Consider the following 18080-nt stretch of genomic DNA (forward strand, 5'->3'; position numbering starts at 1 on the left):
GCAACCTCGATGAACCTTGACCAAAAATGAATGAGATAGCACCAAAAAGAAAAACACACGATCAAAATATTGACATAGGGGCTGAATTTCGTGAAGCTGCTATTTAGTGAGTATTTCAGGTGCTATTCATGGTGTTTGAAAGCATACGCACAGCTGCCCCTTTTTGCTGGGAAATACAAAGAGTTTCCGGGCAAAGATAAAATGAAAAATTGTGAGCAATTTTTGCCTGTCTAGATACTTCATGGGAAGCATTTTTGGGAAAAAGTCTGACCGAACCTTGCTTCAGAAGTTGCCTGCATATCCTTGGTTATAAAGAAAATAGTTCAGTATAGTTGTGGAAGTTTTGGTAGCTGGAACTATCGAGGAACTGTGATTTCACTGCTGTTTCTGCTTGCTGAGCTCCTTATTACACCAAAATGAAAAATGAAAAGCTAAACCAACTAAGCCTATCAATTACTAGTTACATGATTCCTATCTATAAACCTTCTAAAACTTGATCTTGTGTCTTGGCTGATTCTTCCTGCAGACTCTGATCTGAATCTTGATGCTCGTTAGCTGCAACCGCTGGTTTATTTTCTTCAGCTTTTCAGATCAAAGTGGGACATGCAAAGCTTATGACTTCAATCATATCTTGAGCACTCCACATCTTTTCTTTGTTTCTACACTTAGAGTTCACTTTTTTTCTTGTTTTTCTTTTCTTTTATTTTGGATTGAGACTTCTTCTTTTGATCATCTCAAACCTCGTGCCTCACGGTGAAAACCTGCTCATGTACCAAAACAATCGAACAAATGAAATTTTTCTGCCCCAGTTTTCAGCAGGAAAATTTCGTGATTCTAAACTATTTCTTTATTGAAAGCAATAAAAAAAGAGGATTGTGTATCCTTGGAAAAAGAGATCAGGGAGTGGAGACCCTATATCTAAAACAAGATCAGCTAGGGGTTGGAAACCCTATGTTAGAAATATTACCAGGTTATGCTGGCATCAACTAGGGAGGGGAACCTATGATGAAAAAGTCATCAGGTTATGCCGGCATCAACTGGGGAGTGAGACCCTTTGTTGGAAAAATCATCGAGTTATGCCGGCATCAACTGGGGAGTGGGACCCTGTGTTGGAAAAGTAATCGGGTTATGCCGGCATCAACTAGGGAGTGGGATCCTATCTTGGAAAAGTCATCGGGTTATGCCGACATCAACTAGGGAGTGGGATCCTATGTTGGAAAAGTTATCGGGTTATGCCAGCATCAACTAGAGAGTGGGACCATATGTTGGAGAAGTCATCGGGTTATGCCGGCATCAACTAGGGACTGGAACCCTATGTTGGAAAAGTCATCGGGTTATACCGGCATCAACTAGATAGTGGGACCCTATGTTGGAAAAGTTATCAGGTTATGCCGGCATGAACTAGGGAGTGGGACCCTATGTTGGAGAAGTCATCGGGTTATACCAGCATCAACTAGGGAGTAAGACTCTATATTGGAAAACTCATCGAGTTCTACTGGCATCAACTAGGGAGTTGGACCCTGTGTTAGAAAAGTCATCAGGTTATGCTGGTATCAACTAGGGAGTGGGACCATATGTTAGAAAAGTCATCGGATTATGCCGACATCAACTAGGGAGTGGGACCCTATGTTGGAAAGGTTATCGGGTTATGCCGACATCAACTAAAGAGTGGGATCCTATGTTGGAAAAAGTCATCGGGTTAAGCTGGTATCAACTAGGGAATGAGACCCTATGTTGGAAAAGTCATCGGGTTATGTTGGCATCAACTAGGGAGTGGGACCTTATGTTGGAAAAAGTCATCGCGTTATGCCGACATCAACTAGGGAGTGAGACCCTACATTGGAAAAAGACACAGCCAGGGATAAGAGACCCTATACTACCATGATTTTGAGTTTTTCTCTTTTTTTTTTTCTTTTCATTTCATTTCCTTTAATCAGGATAATGAATAAAGAGTTCGGAGGGGACTTCCCTTTTTTGGGTTGTTGCTGTACAGCCGTTTTACTCTATGCGTACTTTGCTTTTATCGCACCTGCTCCTCGCGAGGTTGTTTTGAATTGCACCTGTTTTCCCCTGTTTTCCATACAAAGAATAATTTATCAGTTTGAAATAGTGGTTGATTTTGTGGCCTTGATTGTTTCAGTCACTTGATCTTTGCCCAGCTCTTTCAATAAAAATCCCCATTGCTTGTTGGCTCACTAGAGACTGGTTTCATTTCTAAACCCGGGGATCTTGACTTTGCCAAAATTCCACATGAAGATTAACCCATGTGGGGCTCGATTTTTTTCCATCTTATTTTGCCTTTATGGCGACTTTGGTTTCCTTTCTTTTCAAGAGTGTTTGACTCTGGAGCATTGACCATCATGGCCAGTCGAGGTCGACTTGATGCACTTGCTGAGGCTGGGTGCTTTTCTTGAATTTTAGCTTTTTGTTAAACAAAAACCCTGTAAAACCAATCTTTCTATCTTTTCTTGTATTAGTTTCAGAGGAGAATTAGACAAAAAAGATTCAAAGAAAAGTAAATAATGGACATGATAATGAATTTACACGAGAAGTGTCCCTTTTGGGGAAAGGAAAGAAGGACTTATCTGGAATGCATGCAGACTTCAAATGATATGCTTCTTGGAATGGATACCCGATCTGTTCAAGCCATCCAACTTTCACAAACCCATCATAACCGATACCTCAAAATCAAGAAACATTACCAGGACTCTATCAGTAGCGATGGTTGTAAGGGATCCTTTTTCTGATCAGTGGTGCCCTTTACGGGTTTTCACCAATTGGCTTCTCTCATTTCTCTTCTCACTGCCGTCTTATAGTTCTCTTTGTGAGTTTTCACTAATAATACTCTCTTATTTTTAATTTCTCTGCTTACCATAGCCATATTTTGCCCGTGTGGGTTTTTACCAATAAGACTCTCTCATTTTATTTCTCTCATTTGATTGTATCAGATCCAAGTAATTACAACCTCCAATTTTGAACATCTTTACCAATTAATCTGAAGGACTTGAACGGGATTTGGGATTAAAAGAGTTTGGATTGAATTACAACTTTGGAACCTTTCAGGCGAACCATTTCCGAACCATTATAACTTCTGCCCCAGTTTCAATTTTTGGGGAAATGTGAATTTTTGTTTTGGTGTGACTTAACCCCTCAGAGGGGCTGCCTACATATCCTTTCGGAATCAAGTCGAACGTAGTTCAGGAAACTTTATTTTTTATTTTCTTTTTATTTTTGTTATTTTGTTTTGTTCTTTTTCTTTTTAACAACATTTTCGGGTTCCAACGAGGGTAGTCAAAGAAAGGTAACCGGCTCAAAGGGTTTGCAAAGGGGTAACAGTGTTTGGGTAGCAAGAATAAAAGCTTTTGCCATCCCAATCGGAGAATATCAGTACCGCAGAAGGGTTAAACGTAATACCTTTTGACCGCATCCGCATTGACAGCTGTTCTGGGGTCATTTCCTTCAACGTCTCCCAAGTACAATGCCCCTTTTGGAAACAACTTTCTTATAATGTATGGACCTTTCTAGTTTGGAGAAAACTTTCCTTTTGCTTCCTTATGATGCAGAAGAATACGTCTCAAGATGAGTTGCCCCACTTTAAAGTTTCTAAGCTACACTTTTTTGTTGTAGGCACGGGCCATTCATTGTTGATACAACTGCCCGTGGAAAACTGCGGCCATTTGCTTTTCATCAATCAGGGTTAATTGTTCTAGACGGGTTTTGACCCATTCATTGTCCTTAATCTCATCTTCAACAATGATTCGAAGAGAGGGAATTTCAACTTTTACGGGTATTACGGCTTCAGTGCCATAAACCAATAGATAGGGTGTTGCTCCAACTGATATGCGCATAGTTGTGCAGTACCCTAATAATGGAAAAGGCAACTTTTCATGCCATTGTCTGGAACTTTGAATCATTTTCCTAAGGATCTTCTTGATGTTTTTGTTCACTGCTTCAACAACACCATTAGCTTTGGGCCGATAAGGGGTAGAATTCCGATGCATGATCTTAAATTGTTCACATACTTCCATCATCAAATGACTGTTCAAATTTGCAGCATTATCCGTAATGATACTCTGGGGAATACCAAAATGACAGATAATGTTGGATGCACGAAGTTTACCACCGTCTTCTTGGTGACGGCTTTAAGAGTGACTGCTTCAACACACTTCGTGAAATAATCAATGGCAACTAAGATGAATATGTGCCCATTTGAAGCTTTTGGCTCGATTGGCCCAATGACATCCATACCCCAAGAAACGAACGGCCATGGTGCCGACATAGGATGCAATTCTGAAGGCGATGCATGAATCAGGTCACCATGTACCTTACACTGATGACATTTTCGGACAAAACTAAAGCAAGCCTTTTCCATGGTCATCCAGTAATAAGCTGCCTGAATGATTTTCTTTGCAAGGACGTATCCATTCATATGGGGTCGACATACTCCTGCATGCACCCTATTCATGATTTTTCCAGCCTCTTGGGCATCCACACATATCAAAAGGTTCAAATCTGGATTTCCTTTGTACAAGACCTCTCCACTCAAGAAGAAACTACTGTCGAGTCTTCTAATGGTTCTCTTTTGATCTCCGCTAGCTTGTTCGAGATATTCCTTTGTTTTCAAAATTCTTTGGATATCATGATACCGTGGATGAATATCCGGTTCTATTTCAACTACTTTGCAATAACAATGTCTCTCTTGGGCTTGGATTTCCAATGGGTGAATGTGGAGATTGCCCGGATACGGCAACATTGAGGCTAAAGTTGCTAGTGCATCAACTAAGTCATTGTGGAATCTAGGAATATACATGAACTCGATAGACTTGAATCGTTTGCTAAGATCTTCCACGTGTTGCCTGTATGGTATAAGCTTGATATGTCGGGTTTCCCATTCACCTTGAGCTTGTCAGATAATCAAGTCAGAATCTCCCATGATTAATAATTCTTCCATATCCTGATCAACTACCATGTTCATGCCCATAATGCAGGCTTCATACTTGACAGTGTTGTTCGTACAGAAAAACCGAAGTCGGGTTGTGGCTGGATAGTGCTGACCAGTGGGAGAAATCAAAATTTCCCTAATCCCAACACCTTTTGCGTTTATAGCTCTGTCAAAGAACATTTTCCAAGCACTGGTGTCTTCTGGAATTACCTCAACTGAATTTACTTCCTCATCCGGAAATTAAGTACTCAAGGGTTTATATTCATCATCAATAAGATTCTCAGCTAGGTGATCCACCAAGGCTTGAGCTTTCATCGTCGTGTGGGTGACATAGACAATGTCAAATTAAGTGAGCAGGATTTTCCACTTTTCCAACCTTCCTATGGGCATTGGTTTTGGAATGTGTACATCAGGGGGTCCAATCTAGTTATGAGATATGTGGTGTAGGCCAACAAGTAATTCCTAAGCTTCTGAGCAACCCAAGTTAGGGTGCAACAAGTTCTTTCCAACAAAGTGTAATTGGCTTCATAACTAGTGAACTTCTTGCTCAAGTAGCATATGGCTTGTTCTTTCTTCCCGGTTACATCATATTGCCCGAGAACACATCCAAAAGAATTCTCCAACACTGTTATGTATAAGAACAAAGGCCTTTCGGGGTCGGGTGGGACCAACACTGGTGGATTCGACAGATATTCTTTGATTTTGTCGAAAACTTCTTGACATTCATCTGTCCATTTAATCGCCGCATCTTTCTTCAATAGCTTAAATATGGGCGGACATGTGGAAGTCAACTGAGCAATGAACTTGCTGATCTAATTCAACCTGCCCAACAGACTCATAACCTCTTTCTTGGTTCTCGGAGGGGGCAATTCCCAAATAGACTTTATCTTTGTTGGATCTAGCTCGATGCCCCTCCGGCTGACTATGAACCCCAAAAGTTTCCCAGATGGAACTCTGAATGCACATTTAGCTGGATTTAACTTCAAGTCATACTTACATAGATGCTCAAAGAACTTTCTCAGATCCCGCACATGGTCATCCTGTGTTATGGATTTAATGATAACATCATCCACATACACCTCAATTTCCTAGTGCATCATGTCGTGAAAGATGGCCGTCAATGTTCTCATGTAAGTTGCCTCGTCGTTCTTTAAACCAAACCGCATGACCCTATAACTGTAAGTACCCCAAGGTATGGTGAAAGTCGTCTTCTCCGCGTCTTCTTCATCCATCATAACCAGATGATACCCAGCATAACAATCCACGTAAGACTGTATCTCATGTTTGGCATAGTTGTCAATAAGGATGTGGATGTTTGGTAATGGAAAGTTGTCCTTGGGGCTTGCTTTGTTAAAATCCTGATAATCAACACACACTAGGTTTTTCTTATCTTTCATTGGCACTGGGAGCATATTAGCCAACCATGTGGTGTATCGGACCACTCGGATCACACCTGCTTTCAACTGTTTGGTGACTTCTTCTTTGATCTTGTCACCGATGACTCTTTTAAACTTTCTCTATTTTTGTTGGACACGGGGATAACCGGGGTAAGTTGGCAATTTGTGCACCACTAAATCAACGCTCAGTCCTGGCATATCATCATAGGACCGAGCAAACATGTCTTTGAATTCGAACAAAAGTTGGATCAATGCATCCCTAATTCTTTCATCAGTGTGAATGCTTATCATGGTTTCTTGGACCTCTTCCGAACTACTGAAATTAATTGGCTCAGTTTCATTTAATTTTGGCTTAGGCTTATTTTCAAATTGTTCCAGCTCTCGGTTTATTTCCCTAATAGCCCGATCTTCATCATATTTTGATTTTCGCCTGATTATTTTACAGTTAGATAGCGTATTAAGATCTGGGCATGAAGTCCGCAAGCATGTCATGTTATTTAACTCCGCATTATTAGAACTAAAAAGAGAGATGAGAAAAAATAACATAAATCAAAAAGAATAAAGAAAGAGATTCATAGATGATGAAATATTGATTTCATTTCATTGAATTTGAAGATAGAAGGGTTTACATCGAAATTTAAAAGACAATAAACTAAAAACATTCGAGTTATACCCTGAAATAACTCGGAATGCAGAAAAATGGCAAGCCTAATCTACCAGGATTCCCGCCTGACTGGGAATGGAGTAGCCTTCCAATTTTGAACTTTGGCATTTGGCCCTATATATTGCACCTCAGTAGTGCTTGAGCCTTCACCCGGCTGGACCATGTGAGCCTCATATAACATTTGCCTCATTTCCCCACAGATGTCCTCAATTTCTTCGGCCGTGAAGGACTCTTCTTCTTCTTCTTCTATGTACCTTGGCTTAACAAACATTCTGGCGAGATATGGGACCGGCTATTGAAGAACCCACCCATTGTTCTTACATTTATTAGCCCATTTTACGTCAGCTTATGTATCTTGCAAGCCAACCAAAGAATATCTCACTGGAAATCAAAGTGATAGGCTCTGTAATGCCTTGCAAAGATGCCCCGAGCCCTTTCCTAGGCTTGTAGCCATGTTTGATCATTTCACTGGAGACCATGTTGACGTGTTTGATAAGAAGGGTTGAGGACATGGGGTTCCTTCCTCACACTGGTCTTTTACCACGATCTCAAAAGCTTGGTAGACTATGTGTTCGCTACCTTCCTTATCCTCCAAACATGGGACTGACGGGTCCCTGTAGATTGATTGCTCATCTTCTCCATGGACCACGATTTCTTGGTCTTCATGTTCAAACTTAACTATTTGGTGGAGAGTAGAGGGTACGTCTCCTGCAGCATAGATCCAAGGCCTTCTTAGGAGAAAATTGTAGGAGGTGTCCATGTCCAAAACCTGAAATGTTACTTCAAAATCCATAGGGCCTATGGTTAGGATCAAATCAATCTCCCCAATCGTATCCCTCTTGACGCCGTCCAAATCATGTACGCAAACATTGTTGGGTCCAATCCTTTCAGTCAGAATTTCAATTCTTTGTAAGGTAGAGAGAGGACAGATGTCAACCCGGATCCTCTATCCAACAGAACTCTTTTCACGTAGTATCCTTCATATTTAACGGTCAAATGAAGAGCTTTGTTATGGGTAGCCCCTTCCGGAGGCAAGTAATTTTGGCTGAATGAGATTCGGTTGACTTCAAAAACTCGTTCCGCCAATTTTTCTAATTGCTCAATCGTGGTCTTAACCGCAGCATATGCCTCATTAAGTGTCTTTAATAGCACTTTATGATGTTCATTCGAGCTTATCAGCAGGGACAAAAGTGAGACCTGATAGGGGGACTTTCTGAGTTGATAAATCACGGCGTAGTCCGGGGTTTTCATCTTTTGAAAGAATTCCTCTGCCTCTTCAGCACTGACTGGCTTTTTAAGTGGAAAACGCTTCTGTTTGGTCTTGTTCAATTCTTCCAAGTTGAGGTACTTCCTAGACGGGTTCGTTTTATTCACCTCCCCATGATTTTCTTTCCCTTGTACGTTACCACTGCTTTATTGTAGTTCCAGGGGACGTCAGTGGGGTTCTTCATGGGATTTTATGGTGCGCGGCTAATAACCATGGGCTCAGTCAGCCTTGGTGAAATTATCGGCCCCCGTGCCACATAAGTCCCCTTTGGTACGTACATCTTTGGTACCTTCAGTGTAACCTTTTTTTGCTCAAACCTTTTGGGGGTACTCATCACGAACTGTTCTTTTTTTGGGGCCCTGGGAACATAGAGAATGACATCTTTAGGGGGTGCTTCCCCTATATTGGTTTCCACAACCTTTTCTATGCTTTGAGGAGTGGAGTTGCTTTTCTTTTCATCCTTAGCTTGCTTTGCTGCTGCTTTGGGTTTCTTTTCTACATCAGCAATAGCAATGATAACTTTTAAAGCAGGGTCGAATTCTTGTCCCCACAGATCATCCCAATGACTGGTCCATTGTTGTGAGCTGGCAATGGGTTATTAGTTACATTGGGAACCTCCTTATCCCTCAACACAACCCACTTCTATTCTATCAGATTTTCGACCGCCCTCTTAAGGGTCCAGCTATCTAGGTTTTTCTTGTTTGGAGGTACGGGCTGTAATAAAACCATTTGGACCAATTTTGGGAAGAGGCTGGAATATGATTCACCGATGGGTGTGAAGTTAGTTTTTCTGGGTGGCTCATGGGGACAGGCGTTATATGGATAATTATTCTGTAGATGGCGTGGATTATATGGGGCTTAATGAGGAGGGTTGTTTCTTGGAGGTGGAGCTTGGTTCTGGTTTTAATGTTGTTGTGGCCAAACATATGGCTGGGCAGTCATTACTTCATAAGGCTGAGTCGTCACGGCATATGCCACATCTTGGTAAGGGTAGTAATGTTGCGAGGTGCTGGAAGAGGAACCAAATTAACCTCGGGGTTGATGAGGGTTTCTCAGACTTGAGGCCATTATTGCTACTTCTTCTTTCTTTTTCCAGTTTGCTGCACCCCCTGACCCCCTATGGATTGCTTGAGAAGTGGCTCTTATAGACGACTGGCTCAGGATGTGACCTATTTTCAAACCATTTTCAACCATTTCCCCAATCTTTATGTCTTATGCAAATGGCTAGCCCATAGAGGACATCATGATCTATAAATAATCAGCCTCTTAGGCTTACAAGAAGACACTGACCATCTCGGTCTCCTCCATTGGGGGTATTACTCTGGCAGATGTTCACGCCACTTGATAACGTACTCTCGAAAACTTTCTGAAGATTTTTTTTGAAATTGGAAAGAGAGTTTCTATCAGGATCTATGTCCATATTGTACTGGAACGGTCTAATAAAGTCTCAGGACAAGTCATTCCATATGTGCTAGTGGGTGATGTCTTGGTCCATATACCATTCGGATGCAATTCCGGCTAAACTCTCTCCGAAGTAAGCCATCAAGAGTTCTTATTTTCTGCCCGCTCCTCTTAACTTATTGCAATACCTTTTCAGGTGGGATATGGGGTCTCTATGTCCATCATACTTTTCAAATTTGGGAGTCTTGAAACCGATGGGCAGATGAACCTGAGGGAACATGCACAAGTCAGTATAGGAGACACTCTTCTGGCCACTCAGGCCTTGCATGTTCTTGAGACTTTGTTCGATTCTTTTCATTTTCCGATTGATCTCTTCTTGCTCGAGGTTCTTCACAGTTCTCTCTTGTTCCATGAAAGATTCATATCGAGGGTGTTGAGGGTAGGAGTTTGGGGTGACATGAGCCGTGTCTAGTTGAAACAATGGTATTTAGAAAGTAAAGGCTGACGGCTCGAAACCTGGCCTGGGCACTATTGGATGAGCCGTAGCAGAGGTTGGTGGTGCGATGAATATATTAGAAGACACTCCCAAATACAATGCCTAGGGGTGAACCTCAGAAGGCATTCCAGTGAAATGGGTTGACATAGTGGGGTAGCCGAATGTGGTGGCCGGGTAAGTTATAGGGATGTTGGAGGTTCCACTTGTTCTGGGAATCAGTTCAGGAAAACCATGGATTACACTGGGTGGTTCTCTACCGTTAGACCAAGCATCCCACATCTCCAATATGTGGAGGCACGATATCCTATTCTCTTCAGCAGTTGCAAACTCTGACGTCGTGATAACCGACATCGAGGTATCCTCTGAGGGGTTAATGATTGGTATGTGACTCACTGATGTCATTTCAACACCCCCTTTAGATCTTGTGAAGTAAGGGTGTGAATCCAGATTACCACAAAACCAACCACCTAAAACAAAACCTTTTCTTTATAGCATACACAACAAACCGATTAGTTTGAGACATTTAACACATAGGGAATCACACGTTGGAGGAATGCAATGCACCTAGACAGTTAAATATTTTTCTACATGTTTTGCAATGGTTGCGTGTCTCATCCCGACTTTTTTTATCTCCCAGATCTTGAATCTTTTCTTTTCTTTTGCACATTTTTCATTATTTTCTCTCTTTTGTTTGCACTCTCTCTTTTTCTTGTGCCCTTTTCATCGTTTTCTCTCTTATTCGAGTTATCTATAACTATGACCAGATCCGATGATGATTGCCTACGTATCACAATGCTATGTGAATCAGATCATTACGTAGTTCACAAGAATGCGAATTAAAATAAAAGAATTTTTTTGGGTTTTCAAATTTCCATTAAATAAAAACTTTTGATTTTCCTCTATTACGACGACTCTGACATACATACTTAAGAGCTGAAAAACAAAAACAAACTCAAAGTAGACTAAACAGACTCTAAAAGAAACTAGAATACTATCTCGAAAAGAAAATCAGGAATACATAAGTGCCTCCAATACCACTCCAGGGGCCCGCAGGACATTAGTCGGTCTCGCCGTGGGCCTGCGTGTCATATCTTCTTGGAGGTGATATAGGTCGTCCATTATTTGACAGACAAAAATCATCATGACGGCGAAGAATATGGACCTGGTCATATCCTTACAAGCATGGCATTTCATGACGACATAATCAGCAATTCCTCTAATCCTTTCTCTAATAATGCCCTTTTCTTGGAGTAGGCGTCCAATCTGCTGAGACCTGGCCTACTGAACCTGAGTGTCCATATAGTTTTGCTCTTTTAACTGCTACATATCTTCTTCCAATTGAGACATCAATGCATAACAATGCTCTCTTTCCCCTTTAAAGTTCTTTGTTTGCTGAGCCATTTCATTCTTAAGAGTGGTTAGCTTTTCATTTAAACTTGTGACTTCTTTGTCATACTTTCCTTTCAGCTGCTTAACAAACATCGCCTGTTCTTTTGTATTCTTTGCCAACTTTGCCCGGGTTCTTTCCAATTCATCTTCGGCTTTTTCCAAATCGGTCCCATAATTGCACACTTTCTGCCTAAGACTGTTTATAAGTTTTTCATCTGTTCTGCTGCTCTCTGGCTTATCAGCAGTTATCTTCATCCTTTGAATCTATGCTCAGAGGGCTTCATTTTATCGGGCCAACTTTTTCTTCTCCCCTTCATCTGCAGTGGCCTGTAAACTGCTATCAAATTTAAGGTCTTTGATTTGCCCTTCTAATTTGCTTATCGTTTCCCTGTAGCTTTTCTCCTTTTCTAACCAATTCCATTGTTCTTGTGTGTGAACTGTTGTACGTGGGGCCTTTTGGTAGGGCTTTTCAGGATCTTGATGGACTCGAATCCTTTTTCCATACCAGGCTATGTAGCTAGGATCTACCTCATCCCTGGACAAATCCCATACTCAAGTTTGTGGCTCCAGAAACCTACATTGATGCCAAATCTGGCAAACCTTTTCTTCCGTGAATGCAGCTTTTAGACATAGTTCAATGACTTGTCGACTCAAATCTTCATCATGAGGGACAGTTTGGTACTTGCCCAACGGGCGTAGAACCCTCTGTGGAGCATACAGGTGAATACTCCAAAGACCCATTAATATAAGAAAACACACTTCGGCCGACATATAAATAACTTTGCTGACCGGGAGCTAGCCGAATGTCCAATCAATTTGGCCTGCAGTCAAGGAACCTAGATGTGCAAACCATGCTTCTATACATTCCGGAAACTCATGACCATCTACCCAGTTTTTATGGTTTTCAATGCAGTTGAGAACAGTCAGACTATAGTTCATGTAACCCATGCGATGGCAAAGATGTTCTACCATCCAAATCTATAAGACCAAGTTGCAACCCTCAAAGAACGTCCCCCCTGCTCGACAACAGTTAGAGATTGAAAAATTTCTGCCAGGATCATTGGTATAATAGTGCTTTTAGCCTTTTTGATCATAAAGTCAGCCACTCCTGCGAGCCCCAACTCTATATGTCTATTATTCCTTGGGCAGATTAGAGTGCCTAAGAATGCCACTATAAAGGCCAATCCTCGGCGTGCTTCCCATTTGCCTTTATTCCCTTGATGACATAAATTGGTATCTGGAGCCTCAAAACTGTGGGGGTCCCTATAATGACGGTATAGGAAGTACAATGTGCAAAATCCTTCAGCCAAATTTTCATCTTTTACTTCCTGACTAATACTTAGAAGATCCAGAAACTTGTGAGGGGTTGCAGCTCTTGGTGCCACTAGGTATCGGCTCTTGAGAATCCCGTTAAGGCCAGCATAGCGTGCTATCTCCTCAAGTGTAGGGATTAACTCAAAATCAGAGAAATGGAGCATATTGTGCGCCGGGTCCCAAAACGGTATCAAAGCTTCAATTATGTCCACCCTTGGTTTAATCTTTAAGAGACCGGTGAGAGCGTCTAAAGCTTTTATCGCAACACCTCTGCTGACCTCCTACAGGTCATTCCACCACATATGGAATCCTATCGGGATTTCCTCTACAACTTTGAAAGGTACATTTTCAATAGTGCTCATCCTGCACATTTATTTAAAGTGATCGGTTAAAAACCCATGATTTATTTTGACCCAAAAAGAACATTGTTTTATTTTTTGCAAAATCGCAACTCAAACAACTTGCTCAAGACAAAGCACCTTTGCAAATACAACCCTTCAGCATTTCCGGAAGGAAGATTTTAGGGCTCTGTATGCTAATTGGCCAAAAATTTGAAAAAAAATCATAGGTGGATATTCTTGCAAAAAAGCCTTCCGGCGCCCTATCGGGACATTTCTAGCTATTTAGACAAAAACGACATCACCTAACTTTATGTATGACAAAAAAGACAATATTTCATATTTTTGGGTTACTTTTGCAGAAATAGGATTGGGCTCGATGAGGGTTACCTACGTATCCCACATCCGGTGAGAATCAAACCTGTGTAGTTCGGGAAGTTTTGACGCAAAAGAAAAACATAACATATTTTGAAACAATTTTCCCTTCTTTTCTTTTTCTTTTTCTCTTTTTTTTTTTCAAAATTTCGGTAGAGTTTCGGTATATTTTGAACACCAGATTTTTCAAAGGCGGGTAATTATCTCTCTCATATCTCAATTTGATTTATCCAACTTTTCTCCCTTATTCTAGAAGACGGTCAACATGCAATCTGAAGCAAATAAGTGTACAAGTAGCAAGCAAAATGTATCAGGATGGTCTTTTAATTTCGGGTGCACCTATCCTAGATAGACCCAACCCCCGTGTTGAGTCCCCAAAGTCAAATACACGTGATGCAAACAAGTGTTCTTACTAGGGATCTGGCATGAGGCTATGTTATTCTAGGTTTAAAACCTGCGTGTATTTTTCTAGACCTGGCTTACCCAAACGGACAACTCGAGCCGGAGGGGGGAGCGTACCGGGAATAAAGAAGCTTCACTGACTTTACAACTTGTCCGAACCTCGTTCTAAAATTAGGATATGACTCTAACAGAAAAGAAGTCACACGAAGTGCACATTTCCTAGATGATTAAGAAGACTCAGAGATAAGAGAGTTTTGTAACAATTTGTATTAATCCAAACAATATCAAAGCGGTAGGAAACGACATTTAGCACATTAGGCTCAAACATATAAAATTCAGATAATAAATAAAGCCAACTATAACAGTTATTGTAAGCTCGATTTCTTAAACCCTGAACTAAAAGTTATGGGTTATGATTCTCAGTGGAGTCCCCAGAGCTGTCACACCTCCTTTTTACCCTAGATGGGATATAAAGGAGTTTTTCCAATTAAAGTGACATAAATCGAAATGGGATTATTTTAATTTAATTAGAGTCGCCACTTGGAATAATTTATTTGGTGTCCCAAGTCACCGGTTTATTTTTTAATCCCAAATCGACGAGAATTTTGACTTTATTTAAAAGTCTTGCGAAACCAGAAAATCTAGGTAAGGAATTCTGTTAAATCGGCAGAAGGTGTTAGGCATTCCCTGGTTCCGTGGTTCTAGCACGGTCAATTAACTATTAATAATTGGCCTAATTATCTGATTTACTACATGTTTTAAACCTATTGTGTATTTTTAACTTTATAACAACTTTTAATTATTTTAACCGCTTTTTATGAAATTATTTCTTGAACAAGTTACGATTTTCGTACGCTTGCCGTTTTTGGAACAGACCGCAAACCACGCTACATGAAATGGACTCGCCATTCGCGATATGTTTATTTTACTATTATTCGAAGTTGTTATGATCGGGTTACATAAAATACACCCTTGAATTTGGGATTATGTACAATGACTATGCCACGGGAACCGTACCCATAGTCACGATACTTAATTAATCGCGCTTTAAACATGCTAAAAATATTCATATTTTCCTAGACTAATCTTGATGGTTGTAAGCATCTAAAAGCGTCTAATGATTAAATTACCAACTAATTTTAAGGAAAGTATGACTTTAATGGTTACCAGCCCAAAACATAAGATGAAACAACCCAAATGGTTATTCGGTCAAGGCTGGCCTAGTCGCGCTACCTTTAAATGACTAGGCCTATTACGAAATTGTATTTAGTACCGATAAAAACACCCAAATTACACATTTGTCTGAAAGCTAGAATTTAGTTCCTTTAGAGGTGAAAATCCAGAAGATGATATAAATATTAAAGTTAATTATACTACATGTGATTTTCAATACAAAAAAGAATGAGTTTAAGGTTAAAGTTCAAAGAGGTAAGCCCATAGCTGGGATTAAGCTATTTGGCTCAGTACCCAAGCCCATCCGCCTGGGCCAGACTTGCTCAAGTGATTCCTAGATTGGGTCTTGTTGCAAGTCTTGCCCAATTCGTATAACTTGCATTTGGCCAATTTTGAGGCAATAGGCTGTGTTATAATAAAGAACTCATGATATTATGAATATAAGCTATTAATCACCATGATCAAACTCGAAATTAAAATATTTCAATAGTCAATTTACTAATGAGTAGTCCATACATTTACAAACTACAACTATATATCTAAAAGATAAAAAAAACTTTTAAAGTAATATTCTACATGGTTTTGAGCTTTCACTTGTTGCAAGCCCTTCAGTAAGTTTCAGCTTTTAAAAATCAGCTACAAAAGTTGTTTTTACAAGTCAACTTTTGGTAACAGCTCTGCGATTTTCCTCTCTTGTTACCACCCGCATACAACCAGAAAATCTAAGTAAAAGCTTCATTACAATGGAAAAATCATTTAACATTGTATAATAACAAAATAACAGGCAATGGCTAATGCCGGTCGAATGACCATATCAATTCAATTTATATAGGCATGGTTCATACATAAGCATGGCAAGAAGTCATTTTAACAAGAAAAGAAAGTCTGGAATTTCAGGAAAGCAACATTTATTGGATAAAAACCAAGATGAGTTTGAGACAAGCATAAGGACTACAGGCAGATACAACATACATATTTGAATCCAAACCATATCTTATTCAAGGCTAATTTTGGACAAAGAGTTACATACCTAGTGCAGTAATGATCAAAATGGAGCAAAATAAAGCTCGAAATGGAAGCTATAAACTAGCAGAATCCCAGAACAACATTAATAAAAGAACTCAGAAATACCAAAGGACCAACACTTAGACTTTTCGAAATCAGAACACTAAAGAAACCAGCCCAGAAATCTAACCAGAAATTGATCTTTTTAGCAAGAAAGTTGCAGGGATTTTCTCTTTTGTGTATTCAGAAACTTTTAGGTAATCATAGGATAATGAATTATGTCCAAAATGAGGGAGTAACCTTTTCGTTTATAGGGTATGCCAAAATAGCATTAAAATGGCATATTCTACCTTAAATTCCCTAAGTGTCATATAGTACAGTATATTTGGACAACTGTCTGTTCTTTTCAACCCAATTCCAGCATTTTTCATGCTGAAAATGGGGATAGTTGTACAATACTAGAATATTCTGATATTTTACTCATTTTATCAATCCAATTTTACCATTTCAAGTACTGGTTATTTCAATATACCCTAAATTCTAATCTTTAACTACTCATTAAACCCTTCTAGAACCTCCTAGAATCATCTAAGTAATTCTAGCATTGGAGTCCCTGATTTTGCTTTTCCAATTACCCTTTTAAGGCTTTCAAAATTACCCTTCCCAACCCTTTTTAATTTCAATTGACATTTAAACACAAACGATTACAGTTAGTCAGAAATAGATCAAGCAGCTTGTCAAATATCACTTAATTAGACTTTGAATTTGACTAAAACTAATCTAATCAACCTAAGCTAATCACTGAATCTAAAACTAACAATATAAAAGAGAAACAACCACAAAAATGAAAAAATAGAATAATCATGCAATAAGAACATAAGAGCTAATCTTAATTAATCTAAACTTGATGCGACTAAACAAAATATGCAATCAAAACTAACTTTCAGACAATTAAACTTAATCATAAAGTTAAGCAAGCTCCAATAATTTTTAAAATTAACCTAACAGTGAATAACACACTAATTAATCTAAACATGGTCAATCACATGCACATTCAGTAAAGGAAAAGAAAAGAGAAAGAACAAGAGAAAACAACAGAAAAAAGGAAAGAAGAAAGATGAAATATACCTAACGGGCTCAAAACGGCTTCTGGCTAATCGGAACCTCTTCGAGATGGGTCTAAAAATACGTTAATCAATCGTTCTTGTTGAGAACGATCAATTAGCGTAAGTTTTAAACCCAAATCGATTCTTGAAACTCAAAGGAAACAGAAGAAGAATCGACCAAATTTGGCAAGGGTGGTGGGAATCCGTGGTAGGATGGTGGTGAGGGAAGGCTAAGAGTTATTTGGCATGATTTTGGGGTTTTTCAGATGGTTTAGGGTTTGGGTTGGAATCTAAGATCTGATATTAACGAAGATAGGTGAGGATTTTGATGAAAACGTTAATGGATTAGTATAAAGGGGAGGCTAGGGACTATCTTGTATAAATTTGGGGTGGTTTGGAGCGTCACCACCGTCGTGAGGCTATTTCCGGTAGGCGGCGGACAGTGGTGATTTGAGAGACGATAAAGATGAAAGATAGGGGGAATGAGGTTTGGTATCTAGGGTTTGGGGGCGCTTAGGACAATTTTAAGGGAAATGACGGTTCATTTGTGAGCCATCGGATCAAAATGATCCAACGACTGAGATTAGTTAGGGGCGAAACGAGGTCGTTTTAGTAAGAGGGAAATTATACTGGGTATATATGGGAGTTGGGCTGGGGTTTAAACGGGTTTTAAATGGCTACTGGGCCACTAATTTCAATTTTGGGTTGCCCAATTAATTTCCAGCCCTTTCTTTTGTTCTCTTTCTTTTTTCTTTATTTTTTAATTTATAAATCCCAACTAAAGTAATTAAACTCTATTTTTAATCCTAAA

Source organism: Nicotiana tabacum, chromosome 7 (assembly GCF_000715075.1).
Source record: "Nicotiana tabacum cultivar K326 chromosome 7, ASM71507v2, whole genome shotgun sequence".
NCBI lineage: Eukaryota > Viridiplantae > Streptophyta > Magnoliopsida > Solanales > Solanaceae > Nicotiana > Nicotiana tabacum.